Consider the following 14,425-nt stretch of genomic DNA (forward strand, 5'->3'; position numbering starts at 1 on the left):
CCCCTTGTTACACCTCTCTTCAACGCAGCCCCCTGGCGCGTTTTCAGAGGGGGAACTAATTCCCTTTGCATACTGGGGGTCCCTGGGGGCCAACTAGCTCACCAGGAGCCTCCCGTATGCGCCAGGGGGCTGCATTGCAGAGAGGTGTAATGAGGCCACACCCTTTTTCACACCTCTCTGCACCGCAGCCCCCGTGCATGTTTGAAGAGGGGGAACTAATTCCCCTTGCATACTGGGGGTCCCTGGGGGCCAACTAGCCCACCTAGAACCTCCAGTATGCGCCAGGGGGCTGCATTGCACAGAAGTGTAATGAGGCTATGCCCCTTTTTACACCTCTCTGCAACGCAGGCCACTGGTGTGTTTGCAGAGGGGGTACTAATTCCCCTTGCATACTGGGGGTCCCTGGGTCATATCTGCCCAAACGTCGATATTCCGAACGATTGAAAATTACTTTTCTTGAGAAACATTTGGATTTGAATTATCATGTCCTATACTTTGGAATTTTTGAAAGACTGACTTTGAGGATGCTATAAATTACTCAAGTCTGCCGGAATTGTGTGGGTAAAATTGATACCTAGTCACTTTGAATATGAATGTACTGACGTCTCATCTAACATTTGGAAGAAATATCTAGTTATATGACAACAGGATACCGGCTTAACTTGTCCGAACGAAACGCGTCGGCTGGCTGTGGTACATAAACTTAAGGAAAATAAAAGCATTTGAATATACACCAAGATTCAGAGCTTCAATAAGGACTCTAAGTGATATGATTTGATTGGACTTATTGTGCAAGTGGTGCTGTGCCAAACTTTGGAATATTCTCCACTACTCTCTACTACTTACTCTCTACTACTCCACTGCTCTCAAATACTCACTCTCTACTACTCATTCTCTACTACTCTACTACTCCCTACTACTCTCTCTCTACTACTCAATCCCTACTACTCACTATCTACTACTCTCTACTACTCACTCTCTACTACTCTCCACTCTCTACTATTCACTCTCTACTACTCTCTCTCTACTACTCACTCTTTACTACTCACTCTCTACTACTCTCTACTACTCACTCTCTACTTCTCACTCTCTGCTACTCTCTACTACTCACTCTCTACTACTCTCTCTCTACTACTCTCTACTATGGTTGGGATACCCGACACCCCCTCTCAACACAATCCCCAAGGATGGGAAGACGGAAACGGTTCTGAACTTTTGGAAGGCGGGAGGGAGTTACCCTCCCGGCCGTATTTATTAAAAATATGAAACAAAATTAAAACATTAAAATAACAGTTTCATATCATGTACAATTTCATTTACACATTACGATGTTCATGGCTAACCTTAACACATCTCTAATACAAAGGTTCTCCTAGCCGATACTAAAACATCCTGTAAATGCATTTCTCAAAATTGAAATTGTACATCCTAACATTACGGGCCAACGGCAAGGTCGCAACCGGTGTCAGATCCCTAATACCAGAACTCCCCCCCCACTTGTGAGGGGCGGGCGCACAGAGGACTGTACCTCTGTGCCAACTTCCAATTTCCCTTGTCTTAACCGGGGCCCCATATTTACTCGACGCCATCTTAGTGGTCGTCCGAGGACTCGTGTGAGGTGTCTAGAAGGTAGCGTAGACCCCCCTCCCACCCCACACTGCTTACCACATCTGCCGTCGCAGATGTCCTGGCCCCGGGAAATTCCCAGGAGGGGCCCGTAGCCCCTCCTCCCCAGGGAGGGGCCTTGACCGCCTTCCCTTTCGGCGTCCCCATCCTTAGAAGGGGACCGCCTCCCCGTTTGAGGGGCCAATGGCCGCCTCCCCCCGGGCGCTCCCATCCATAATGGGTGACGCCCCACCTCTAGGGATCTCCAATTACTGCTCACTGATCATGACCTTACCGCCCGACCAAAAATAAATACGACATTTTGAACTAAGAGAGAATACAACAGACAATTATACTGAGCAATTCAACGTATAATTTCTACTAAGCACTACATTTAACTCTGCTGTAATTACTTTGTCGAAACACATGCTGAAAGATCAACCACTTTATTACATATCAAAATTATCAACTTTATTCACAACAACCTGAAAAAGAAACAGTATCATGACACTCGACTTTATTCAAAACAAATCGCTGTCATCAGGGGCTGGTGGTTGGGTCAAAATTGGCTCTTTGTTCCGTCTCGAGCTCACGTGCAACGGGAGGTGCAGCTTCAGAGCACAGGAACAAGAGGATGCTTCCTTGGCTTGTTGCTCCTTTTATCCTTCTTCGGGCGGGCATGGACCCTCCTCCAATCCGCCTACGGGGCGTGGCCATCGGTGTCGGTGTCTAGGACAGCCCCCTCTTGGGCGGGAAAAGGCGCGCCCCGGCTACGCCGCTTCGGGCATACCAGCCGAGACTCGCCTCCCGCCCAAAATGGCTTCCCGGGGGGATCGGGGTACTCCACCATACGTTCGGGGGGACCGAGCGGTCGCCCCTTTCCATATGGTTGGGATACCCGACACCCCCTCTCAACCCAATTCCCAAGGATGGGAAGACGGAAACAGTTCTGAACTTTTGGAAGGCGGGAGGGAGTTACCCTCCCGGCCGTATTTATTAAAAATATGAAACAAAATTAAACATTAAAATAACAGTTTCATATCATGTACAATTTCATTTACACATTACGATGTTCATGGCTAACCTTAACACATCTCTAATACAAAGGTTCTCCTAGCCGATACTAAAACATCCTGTAAATGCATTTCTCAAAATTGAAATTGTACATCCTAACATTACGGGCCAACGGCAAGGTCGTAACCGGTGCCAGATCCCTAATACCAGAACTCCCCCCCCACTTGTGAGGGGCGGGCGCACAGAGGACTGTACCTCTGTGCCAACTTCCAATTTCCCTTGTCTTAACGGGGGCCCCATATTTACTCGACGCCATCTTAGTGGTCGTCCGAGGACTCGTGTGAGGTGTCTAGAAGGTAGCGTAGACCTCCCTCCCACCCCACACTGCTTACCACATCTGCCGTCGCAGATGTCCTGGCCCCGGGAAATTCCCAGGAGGGGCCCGTAGCCCCTCCTCCCCAGGAAGGGGCCTTGACCGCCTTCCCTTTTGGCGTCCCCATCCTTAGAAGGGGACCGCCTCCCCGTTTGAGGGGCCAATGGCCGCCTCCCCCCGGGCGCTCCCATCCATAATGGGTGACGCCCCACCTCTAGGGATCTCCAATTACTGCTCACCGATCATGACCTTACCGCCACAGGCCGGATAGTTGACCGGCTATCCGGACCCCCCACAAAACTCCTACTTAAAGGTCATGGCTGCACAAACTTATTAACCAGGCTACGAAGTCTCCTATGAGTAAAGCATTCCCCTCCCGGGACAAATGAACCCCATCCTCCAGGTACATATGGTCCCCCCTGATACATCCATGAGGAATAGAATGCAATGTACACGTACGGAACAACCTACCAAGTTTGTTATTCACTTTCTTTACCGACTGGTTTAAAGCTGACACAGACATAGCCCCCCGCCACACCTTCCGTGGAATCATGTGGGACCACGCAATCGTGCACCCCGGAACCCTTCTCGCCAACCAACTTACTGTGGATAGGATTAATTCGAGAAGTACTTGTCTACCCGTGGTCACCAAATCATTGCCCCCAAGATGCACTATGATTACAGATGGCGGTGACCTTGTCCGCCCTAACAGACCCTCCATGAAATTTTGAAACTGGTCAATACAGAGCCCGCCCCTTCCGTAGAAGGTCACCCTGTACCCGTATTCCCCAGCCATGTGAATCATGTCACCTGCTTTGAATACGTCTGCGGCACGCCTCACGTATGAGTGGCCGACGACCCACACCACTCTTCTCTCAGCCGGTGATCTTTGACCGCTGGTCCCCAGGTGTCGGGTCAACTGCACAGTCCGCCCCGCAAAGCCTGCTCGCGAAACTGAAAACCAAACAGAAACAAGAAGCGTGAGTGCATGACATTAGCTTCACAACATGTAAAACCGCACGTACCTCTTATAACAATTCGAGGACCAACGCCCCAACTGTTTCACTTTATCCACACTCAAACCCCTGGCTGTAGCTTCTGTAGCAGCACCTATCCGGAATGAGTGGGTCCCAAAATCGCCCGCGTTCAATCCCGCTGCTGCGATTGCCATTGTCAACACCCGCTGAAACTGAAACCTGGTCAGTGGGGTGGCGTCGGTATGTCTCAGCAAGCTCCCCCCCATGATGCCGCCCTCTGCGCTAAATACTCCTCCACGCATTTCACCAGGCACATGGGAGACCCTGGAATCCGCTGAACTACCACACTGTCCCCGATAGCTCCCTGATCGCTCTTGGATCTGGCAATTCAGACAACCATTGTCTCCCCCTTAATTTGAATGTGTTCTCGACACAGACCTCCCCCCGTATCCTGCTTGTTCCTCGCTACCAGTTCGCTTACCCCCATAGCCCCATGGAATGCTAATGCAAAAGCGGCCCGGAACAGCACTGTCTCTGATTGAGATGAACATGTCGCAGGAAGTACGGACATTAATAGAGACAACCTCTCCAAACCTATCGGGTGCCTCTCATCTACTCTGCGACCCTCAAGGCGTTGCCACCCACGCAGCACCTTCTGTACCAGAAAGGACGATGTGGGGTCCTGGATGCCATGAGCCCGTGCCATGAAAAAAATGGCGGCCCGGTGCCTATTGGCCGTAGCCACTGATTTGCCTGCCTGATGTAAAGATACCAGAAATTTCAGGACATACTCTTCCTGCCCCCAGTGCTCCCCCCTAGCTGAACCCAAAAAGGACCAATGAGAACGGAACGCCCCTTCATATGCCTTCCTTGTCCTGGGTGCTAGACTCTCTCCCACGAGGTTTTGTAATCTGGGGCACCGAGAGACCAGAGAGCTTCGGGAAATGGTGCCGCCACTGAGTCCGCTGAGGGCAGAAAACCCCGGAAGGCCTGCATATGGGAACGAGAGAGCGCATCAGCTGCCTGGTTTAATACCCCTGGCACGTGTCTTGCCCTAAAGTGGACGTTTAGTCTCATACATAGCAGGACAATTTCCTTCAGTAATCTCAAAATCCATTTGCAGCGTGCTGCCTGACTATTGATACACTCAACCACGGTCATATTATCAGACCAGAACACCACAGAGCGATCACGAAACCCCTCTGGCCAAGTTTCCAAGGCCACCAGAATGGGGAACAGCTCCAGAAACCCAATGTTACCAGTGAGTCCATTATCGTGCCACCAGTCAGGCCAGGTTCGTGCCGACCACTGATTGCCGAATATGGCACCAAAACCTACACTCCCCGCCGAGTCGGTCCACAACCCCAGTTCTTCCGAGGAAACTGGTGGATCGGTCCACACAACTCGACCGTTGAAATCCGCCAGAAATGCCAGCCATATGAGCACATCCTGACGAACCTCAGTTGACAGTCTTGTGCGGTGGTGCCCTTCCCTGAGGCCCACCATGGCTTGTGCAATAGAACGGGAAAAGGGGCGAGCCATCGGTATTACTCTCAGGGCAAAGTTAAGCTGACCCACAGCCTGTTGTAACTGATGGAGAGTTACTTTTCTTTCGCCAAGACAAGTTATTAGCGAGGCCCTGAATTTCATCACCTTTTCTTTGGGCAAGCGGAAGCACCCTTCTACAGAATCGAGCTCAATTCCAAGAAACTCGAGTGTAGTAGATGGCCCTACCGTCTTACCGGGTGCCAGCGGCACACCAAACTCTTCCATCAGATTACAGAATTCCCTCAAGGCCTGTGCACATTCCGTGTCCCCGGCTGCCCCCAGAAACAGAAAATCATCAAGATAATGCATAACATGTGTAAAGCCCGTGGCTCTCGTGAACGCCCATTCCAAAAAACTACTGAATTTCTCAAAATACGCACAAGAGATGGAGCAACCCATTGGCATACATTTATCCATGTAATAGCGTCCCTGAAACATAAAACCTAGGAGACGCTGATCATCTGGGTGTACCGGGAGCAATCGGAACGCTGACTCGATATCTGATTTAGCCATCAGCGCTCCGGGCCCCAGGCGATTCAAAATGGCGACGGCCTCATCAAAGGATGCGTACCGCACCGAACAAACTCCTGGGTCAATCGCATCGTTCACCGAAAGGCCCCTAGGAGCTGACAAATTATGTATTAACCTGAACTCCCCTGGGTCCTTTTTGGGGTCCACTCCCAAAGGTGAACAAACAAAATTGCCAACTGGTGGTATGTCATATGGTCCAGCAACCCGACCTCGGGCCACTTCTTTCCCAATCTTTGCCTGTACCACCGCCGCATTCTGTTGAACCGATAGTTGATTCTTACATTGTGCTTCCCCCCGAAAATCCCCCGCCGGGATACGGAAACCATATGAGAAACCGTCTCGCAACACCCCGGCGGAGATATGATCAGGGTATTCGTTCAGCCAAGGATCAGTGCCATGATATCAACCGGGGTAGGTAATGACGCCCCTTGGTCTACTTTAAACCTGTTTGGCGCCTCCTCTACCCCCCGTATCACCAGTCTTGGCTCTGCACGTACTCTCGGGGTGCGAGGACTGTCCGCACCCTGCACACTCATGCCTGAACCTGCAAGAACCTTGTGGCCTGGAACACTTGCCTCTGTTAAAGCTCCAGCAGACCCCTTTCTTACCTGAGTTGCCATTATTCTTTGTGTTCTGATCACTGCTTGTACCCGCCCGAAAGGGCACCCCCGAAGAATGGCGGGAAGGCTCAACCCCGTTTCCGCCTAAAGATGGCGACTTCGCCGTGCTCGACCTCTCAATTTTTTGCCAGGAAATGGAGTCGAAACAATCCCACGTCAGGGATGAGTCGTGCTCCTTGGACTTACGAAATATGCTATCATAACAACACCATTGATTGCCCCCGTATGTTTCATAAAATTCCATGATACGTGTCTGATAAACGGCTAATTCCACCAATAATTCGGGTCTACGTTCCCCCATAATTGCAGTGAACATCCCAAACGCTCTGGCCCAATTGGCGATCGTTTCATCTACTCTGAAACCCGCCATCTTTGCGCGCCATACACTAGGATGCAAAAACTATTTCTGGTTTTTTACATGCTCAATCTCATAGTGATCGGTCAACAAGGAAAACATGTTCACATATTTATCCGCCCAAATCCTCTCCTTCACATCAATCGGGATATGTTGAACGACTTTTTCCCTCCTTGAGGGTACCGATCCCTCCCCCGCCATTGGCAATGGCTGCTTACCTGAACCGGTAGCTGTGACCGTTGTTGCTGCAGAACCAACGTTCGATACTGGTTGTTCCACGGGAGCCTGCGGGGAAACAAGAGGACAGGGTGCCTTCACAGCATCTTTCGATTGCCGCAACTGCTTCATTATTGACCTGGTTTCCTCAGCCGTGGCCCCCTCATTCTCTCTGCCCAACCATGCCGCCAACTGGGCAGCCAGCTCAGGAGGCATATCTTCCTCGTTCACAGGAGTGACCACCACAGGGATCGGTTGTCCCGCGTTCGGGACCGGAACTGGGGCCTAGATCGGGGTGACCGGGTTCGCTGGAGGTGATTCGGGAACCGGGGCCTCCCCACCCGATGCCCCCTTCTTGGCCCTTCTACCTCTCCCGTTAGGGACTACTCCCGGCAATGCTGGTCCGATGACTCTCTTTGGTCCACCCGCATCCTTCATTGCCGCCATCTGCTTCTTCATGTCCGCCATGTCCTTCACCAGCATACGAAGCATCTGGTCGGTTCCGACCCTCTTTCCGACTTTCTTGCCAGGCATCGTCCACGGATACTCCTGGAGGTCCTAGGTCAGGAAGCTTCGAACTCGCTGAAAGAAGAAACACAAAAATTAAATTCTCAAAATTGGCTCTTCGTTCCGTCTCGAGCTCACATGCAACGGGGAGGTGCAGCTTCAGAGCACAGGAACAAGAGGATGCTTCCTTGGCTTGTTGCTCCTTTTATCCTTCTTCGGGCGGGCGTGGACCCTCCTCCAATCCGCCTACGGGGCATGGCCATCGGTGTCGGTGTCTAGGACAGCCCACTCTTGGGCGGGAAAAGGCGCGCCCCGGCTACGCCGCTTCGGGCATACCAGCCGAGACTCGCCTCCCGCCCAAAATGGCTTCCCGAGGGGATCGGGGTACTCCACCTTACGTTCGGGGGGACCGAGCGGTCGCCCCTTTCCATACTCACTCTACTACTCACTCTCTACTACTCTCTACTACTCACTCTCTACTACTCACTCTACTATTCACTCTCTACTACTCTCTACTATTCTCTCTCTCTGCTATTCAATCTCTACTACTCACTATCTACTACTCTCTACTACTCACTCTCTACTACTCTCTACTCTCTACTACTCACTCTCTACTACTCTCTCTCTACTACTCACTCTTTACTACTCACTCTATACTACTCTCTACTACTCACTCTCTACTACTCACTCTCTACTACTCTCTACAACTCACTCTACAATTCACTCTACCACTCTCTACTACTCACTCTCTGCTACTCTCTCTACTGCTCTCTACTACTCTCTACTACTCACTCCCTACTCTCTATTACTCACTCTCTACTCTCTACCTCTCTACCTCTATCTACTTATCTCTCTACTAGTCTCTACCTCTCTAGCTCTACACCTATACCTCTCTACCTCTCTCTACATGCACACATATACACACATATATATATTCACTAAAAAAACCATAGGTTTTAGGCCTTATATAGTTAGGAATTAACATATAAAAAAAACATTGAAATTCCTCCTATATAGTTAGCTGGACATTTTATTGACATAAAACCCAATGAAATTCCATATATAGTTAGTTGCAATAACTATATATCGCGCACTCGCAATCCACTGCTGATGATGTCACATATTACATCATTCATGACATGGTCAGTGACATCACTGATGACATCACTGATGACATCATCCAGTGACTATGTGTTTCTGTAAAGTTTAAATATGTTTTACATATTGAAGAATGAGTGGATGTATAAGTGTCTGGATGAAGGATTTAGTAGGTGCGTGACTGACTGAGCGAGTGAATGAATGTGTCTTACTGAATGCATGGGTTAATAACTAAACTGTCTGAAAGTGTGCATCAATATGTCTGTTGTTGTGCAAGCTGCTGCATGTGTTGATCAATAGCTATATGAGTGGCTATATAGCTTATTGATTGGTTGCCCAAGTATTTGTATGGAAGACTGAGTGTGTGTGTAACTGGCTGGGAGGCGAGTGACTCTGTGCAGATCAATGTGTACTTGTATCAGTAATTGTATAAGAGAGTAAGTATGTGTTAGTATATGTTTGAAAAAGTAAGGTGTTCTGTGTTTAACTGTATAGATGAGGAAATCGAAGTGTGATTGATTCTTTACAGGACTGACTAGGTGTGTGAGTAAGTCCATGGATGAGTGGCAGTGTGTGAGTGTCTGCATAGGTGTATGAGTACATATGACAGTGTTGTAATGATGAGTGACTGTATGTACGAGTGATTGTATGGGCGAATGAGTGAATGTGTGCGTAGACGTAGGAATCAGTGAGTGCGTATGTAGTAACTGGTATTGGTGTGCCATGATGTCATCAGTGATGTCATTTGAGATGTCATCAGTTATGTCATCAGTGATGTCATTTGAGATGTCATCAGTGATGTCATCAGTGATGTCACTGACCATGTCATGAATGATGTAATATGTGACATCATCAGCAGTGGATTGCGGGTGCGCGATATATAGTTATTGCAACTAACTATATATGGAATTTCATTGGGTTTTATGTCAATAAAATGTCCAGCTAACTATATAGGAGGAATTTCAATGGTTTTTTTATATGTTAATTCCTAACTATATAAGGCCTAAAACCTATGTTTTTTTTAGTGAATTTCATTGGTTTTTTAAAGGCTAATTCCTAACTATATATAGTGTATAACCTATGGTTTTTTCAGTGAATATATATATATATATATATATATATATATATATACATATTCTTGAATAAACTGTATATACATTTATGACTGTATGCTAATCAATTGCATCTCTAATGTGTTTTTCAAATCATGAATAGAATACAACTCGTCTGTAAGATTCTAGCACCATTTGTCTTCTGTACCTCTGGGACTGGGCCATGCAAGGGATTGAAAACCACTTTTTCCAGCGAGCCTAGTGGTTAGGTGAAGTCTCTGAGGCTCCTTTGCTAAGACTTGGCAGTTGTGCAGCTGTGTCCGAGGGGCGGGAGGGTGGCGGCTGGCATCGACTAATGAGATCCACAGAATGGACGGCATTGAGCTGGATAAGCCACGAACCCCAGGTGCCAGAGGCAGACTGAAGGATAATACAGAGCTTCGGGGCGGGGACAAGGGGGCTGATTAGACTGGAGATTGAATAAAAGCAAGCAACATGTATGCCAGCATAACAGGGTAGAAAGCGCATGCTTGCTTTTCTGAGGAAAGGAGAAATAAGTACCCCGTGGATTCTGAAATATTTGCACTTACCCCTTGCTGCCAGTAGGAAGTGAGGGTAGCTCTCATTGTCAACTTTGCTGGGCTTGCCCCAGCACAGGTGAAGGGATTTCTTTTCTCACCCCGCTCCGCCCTCATGGGGCAAATGCCAGCAGCAGAGACTCTTTTAACTATTCCTAATGCAAATGTAAGTTGATTTCTTCACTGCATGGCAGCGGTAGTTTGTGCCAATGTCAAATAGGTGGTTGTTACAGGGCTCGTTCACATAACGTTTACCCTTAATGGCGCAGTACAATCAAACCTGAAAAGGGAAGTATGTCGCACAGCATATGGTAAACATCTCACCAGTCAATGAAAGATAAAATTCGTGAACAAAGGCCATTGTTTGTTAATGACAGCGCTTCAAACCTGTTTAATCCTCGTGAATGTTTAACCGCGTGCGCCTGTTAGCAAGCAACAGACTTCCAACTTGTCTCTTTGCTGTGCTATGAGTTCTTTCCCTTCGTGTTATCGTGTCAAGACTGATGCAAGGCACTTAGGGCTCTGCCTTCAGTGCTCCTTTCCAAACAGAAGGCATTACTCACGTCCTCCTTTTCCATCTTTTCAAAGTGCCCCATCGTCCGCTCCCGCTAATAGGAGTTACATGCTCAGATCTCGGTGGCACAGCGGGCGATAAAAGAAGCGCATCATTCCTCTGGCTTTGAAACATTCATTTCACCTCCCCTTGTTCCAGATATAACAAGCCGCTCCTGCGGAGGGTGGGGAGGGAGGGAGCTGCTATGCCTGAAGGCTCCCACTCCAGCTTCCTGACAGTTCTCGGCAGTTTCCACACAGCTTGACAAGTGCAAACTCTTGGTAAAGAGCTACATGAAACTGCTCTGTAACCTCCAAGCTAAATAAAACTAATGAACTGGAAAATTGATATTGATAAAAGCAGCTCAGCCTGTATAAAGGGTAGCAACAGCGTGAACCACTCAAAGATTCACATTAACCCAGAGGTCTTCAAACTTTTGTAGGTTGAGCCCCCCCTGCTCAATTATTTGAAATGTCGGGCCCCTCCACCATCTGACAGAAATTTCTGGAATCTGGTACACTACATAATTGACCGCCACCCGCGTATCCCGGGCCATATCCGGCAAATAATGTTCAACGCAATAAGAGTTTAGGTAACTGTAGGTTTGTGAGTGTGTGGTTAAATCACAGAGGCTTATTACACAGCTCAAAACAAAATTTTCCAAGATAAAATGTGCGCAAATTGTTTTTACTAGGATGCTTTGTTTTACACATGACAGATTGATAATAACACCACCAACATTAATGTTACGGGTGTGCCTCTTTTTCGCCACATTGTATTGTACTTTGTATGCTTTTGTTACTTGCACACGTCACTTTTTCCTCTTGTAATGTACTGTTTGCTACCTATTGCATTTTGTTTGCTTTTGATACTTCCACATTGCCTTGTCTGGCAGTGGTGCAACCCGCCAGGGGCTGACATGCCCGCCGGCCCCCAGTGACACAATGGCCAGGCGCCATGTACACATAGTGAGAGGAAAGGCCAGGACCCAGGAGGATGTGTGGCCCGCGACGATGATGGTCCTGCTGCTCTAGTTTCTTCTGTAACATGCCTGCCCCTGCCTGCAGGGCTAAGAGAGCAGCTTACTAATACCGTCTTGTCTGTGCCATTTCAAATAGGAAATACAAAGTGAAGAAGTACAATTCTTTCTAAACCTACTTGAGTAGGAGAGTTTCACGCTACATTCTTAGAGAAGCCAGTGCCACAGGGCCCGTCCAACACAATGGGTGCATACCATGTGGGCTACAGATTTGTAATACATACGTAGATTTATGTTGTGGAAAGAAAAGTATATGTTCAGCTACTTTGAAGAATTTTGTAGGGGAAAAAGTGAAAACTGTGCAAAGGAAAACCTGGGGGCTTTGGTGCCTTATGTTGACGTACTTTGTGCATTCCCCACACACTTTATCTGTGAAGCCACTCCAGACCTGCAGCGAAATACTGAAAGACTATAGCACCCCACAAGTGGGACCATTGGCCATGGTGTATGTGGGGTATATGCTGAACCAATTCTAGCCTGCATTTCTTGGGTGTAATGCCTGTGTTATGTGCTCAGAGTGCCCATGGAGTAAACATTATTTGTAAGACAATTATTATTTCACAAAACATTGCTATATTTGAGGCAAAAGAAATTGCATTGAGACAGCAGTCTTCATTATTCAAACGGCAAATACCACTTTGGAATGGTGCAGTGGTGGTCAATGACCAAGACTTTTTAGCTAGATGATAATTTGACTCCTCGTTGTCTCCTAACAGTCTGTGTGATCTTGCAGAAGTGACTCAATTTCCTGTCCTGGAATGGGTTCTGCTGGCGTGGCTGCAGAAAGACGACTTCATGGGTCTGACAAGTAGTTTAAGTCTCGCAGCATCATAATGTTCACGAATGAGAAAGAGGTAATACAAAGATCTGCCCTCTGGAATGTGGCTAAAATTATGTATTGGTCAGAGTCCCAACATTTCAGCTGCCTGGCTTCAGTGATGTGCAGTCCGGCCCTCAGTGCTCTGAGGAGGTGACACAAGATGGCCTACCTGTCTTGTCTAGAGAGCCCTTCAACTACTTACTGCTTTATGTGCCAACAATTTGAAATAATGAAAGCAGCGATCAATAAAACACCAGCACTGTACATAGGTGGAAGCACAGGCAAAACTCGATAGCCAATTATAAATCAGCCCCAGTATTGCTGAACCATTACACATGAAATAAAATATAATTGTATGTGTTAAGTAAGAGCAGCAGCCAGGACGAGTTTGTGCTCTGCTCACAAGAAGCGCCCGGTTCTCTGTGAAGGCAGCAAGTGTGATCATAAGTGCACTTGGTAAATAAAAAGGTTAGTGCAAGGAGGGGGGCAGGGCGGGCTTGCAAAGGGAAGCTCTTGTACCCTCGTGCTTTATTGATAGATTCCTTCTCCAGGATCTTGCACTGGGGATTGTGGGTGTGAGATGAGGCCGAAATGAGCATCAATTACCTTTATATATAACTAAGAAGCATCTGTGGAGCGCTAATGCGAGCCAGCATTGTTTATGCCCCTGCAACTGGCAATATGTCACCCAGGCAGCGGCATACATAAACACAGGCAAAGCAGCCAGCCAGTGCCATAACCGAGCGCTTACACCTCGGAATGCGACCTTCCAAACGTGGCGGATTTACATAAACGCGACTCATTATTACACTCAACATATCGCCTCGGTTGCAAATGAACAAATAAATACGGGCGAACATCAGTACAACCCCCCTCTCCTCCCCCCCTGCCTACGAGAAGCCCTCTTACCCGCAGCACTTCTCAGCGAGGAGAGGCGATGAGGGGCACACAGTCCTTCCCGGCGATGAGGGGCCATGCAGATTCCAGCAGTCCTTCCCAGCAAGACTAAGGGAAAACGTTCAAATAAAAGCAGGAAGAAAAGGCAGCAAAAGTAGAATGCAGGGGCTTTGTGGCTGCACATTTCGCGGCACTTCCTGCAATCTCAGCTCCTTCCAGTCTCATTGGTGGAACGTCACTGGTGACGTTCCTGCGTGCTGATTGGAGAAAGGGGAAGCAGCAGGCCAATCAGAAATTCCTTTTTGAAATCTGACTACTTGCGACGTGGGACACAGGAAAAATACAAAAATCAGGACAACAAAGGTAAGCTTTTCGGGTGGAGTGCGCGCCGTCAGAGCTCCTTGACCAATCGGAGCTCGGCTCCTTCGCCGGCCCCGCCCACAACCAGGCGGCGGCCATCTTAAGGCAGCTCGGGCGGTGATCTCGGGGGCCAAAACGAGGGGTGGGCACCCTCGAAATTAAAATAAAAACGTTAAAATGAAAGAGAGAAACCCCCCAAGCCCCCCCCCAAAAAAAAAATCGCGAAAAATCGCGGGGTGCGCGCACGCGTTCGCGCTTATAGATATATAATTGATTTCTCTT

General features: G+C 48.3%; 1 protein-coding gene across 9 annotated transcripts in view; it reads right to left on the reverse strand.

Moving 5' to 3' along the window:
- The window catches only part of LOC147701766 (sulfotransferase 2B1-like), a 512,808-nt gene that overhangs the window by 401,465 nt on the left and 96,918 nt on the right, over positions 1-14,425 (reverse strand). The gene's annotated exons all lie outside the window — the stretch shown is intronic.

This window comes from Lissotriton vulgaris, chromosome 7 (genome assembly GCF_964263255.1).
Source record: "Lissotriton vulgaris chromosome 7, aLisVul1.2, whole genome shotgun sequence".
Classification (NCBI taxonomy): domain Eukaryota; kingdom Metazoa; phylum Chordata; class Amphibia; order Caudata; family Salamandridae; genus Lissotriton; species Lissotriton vulgaris.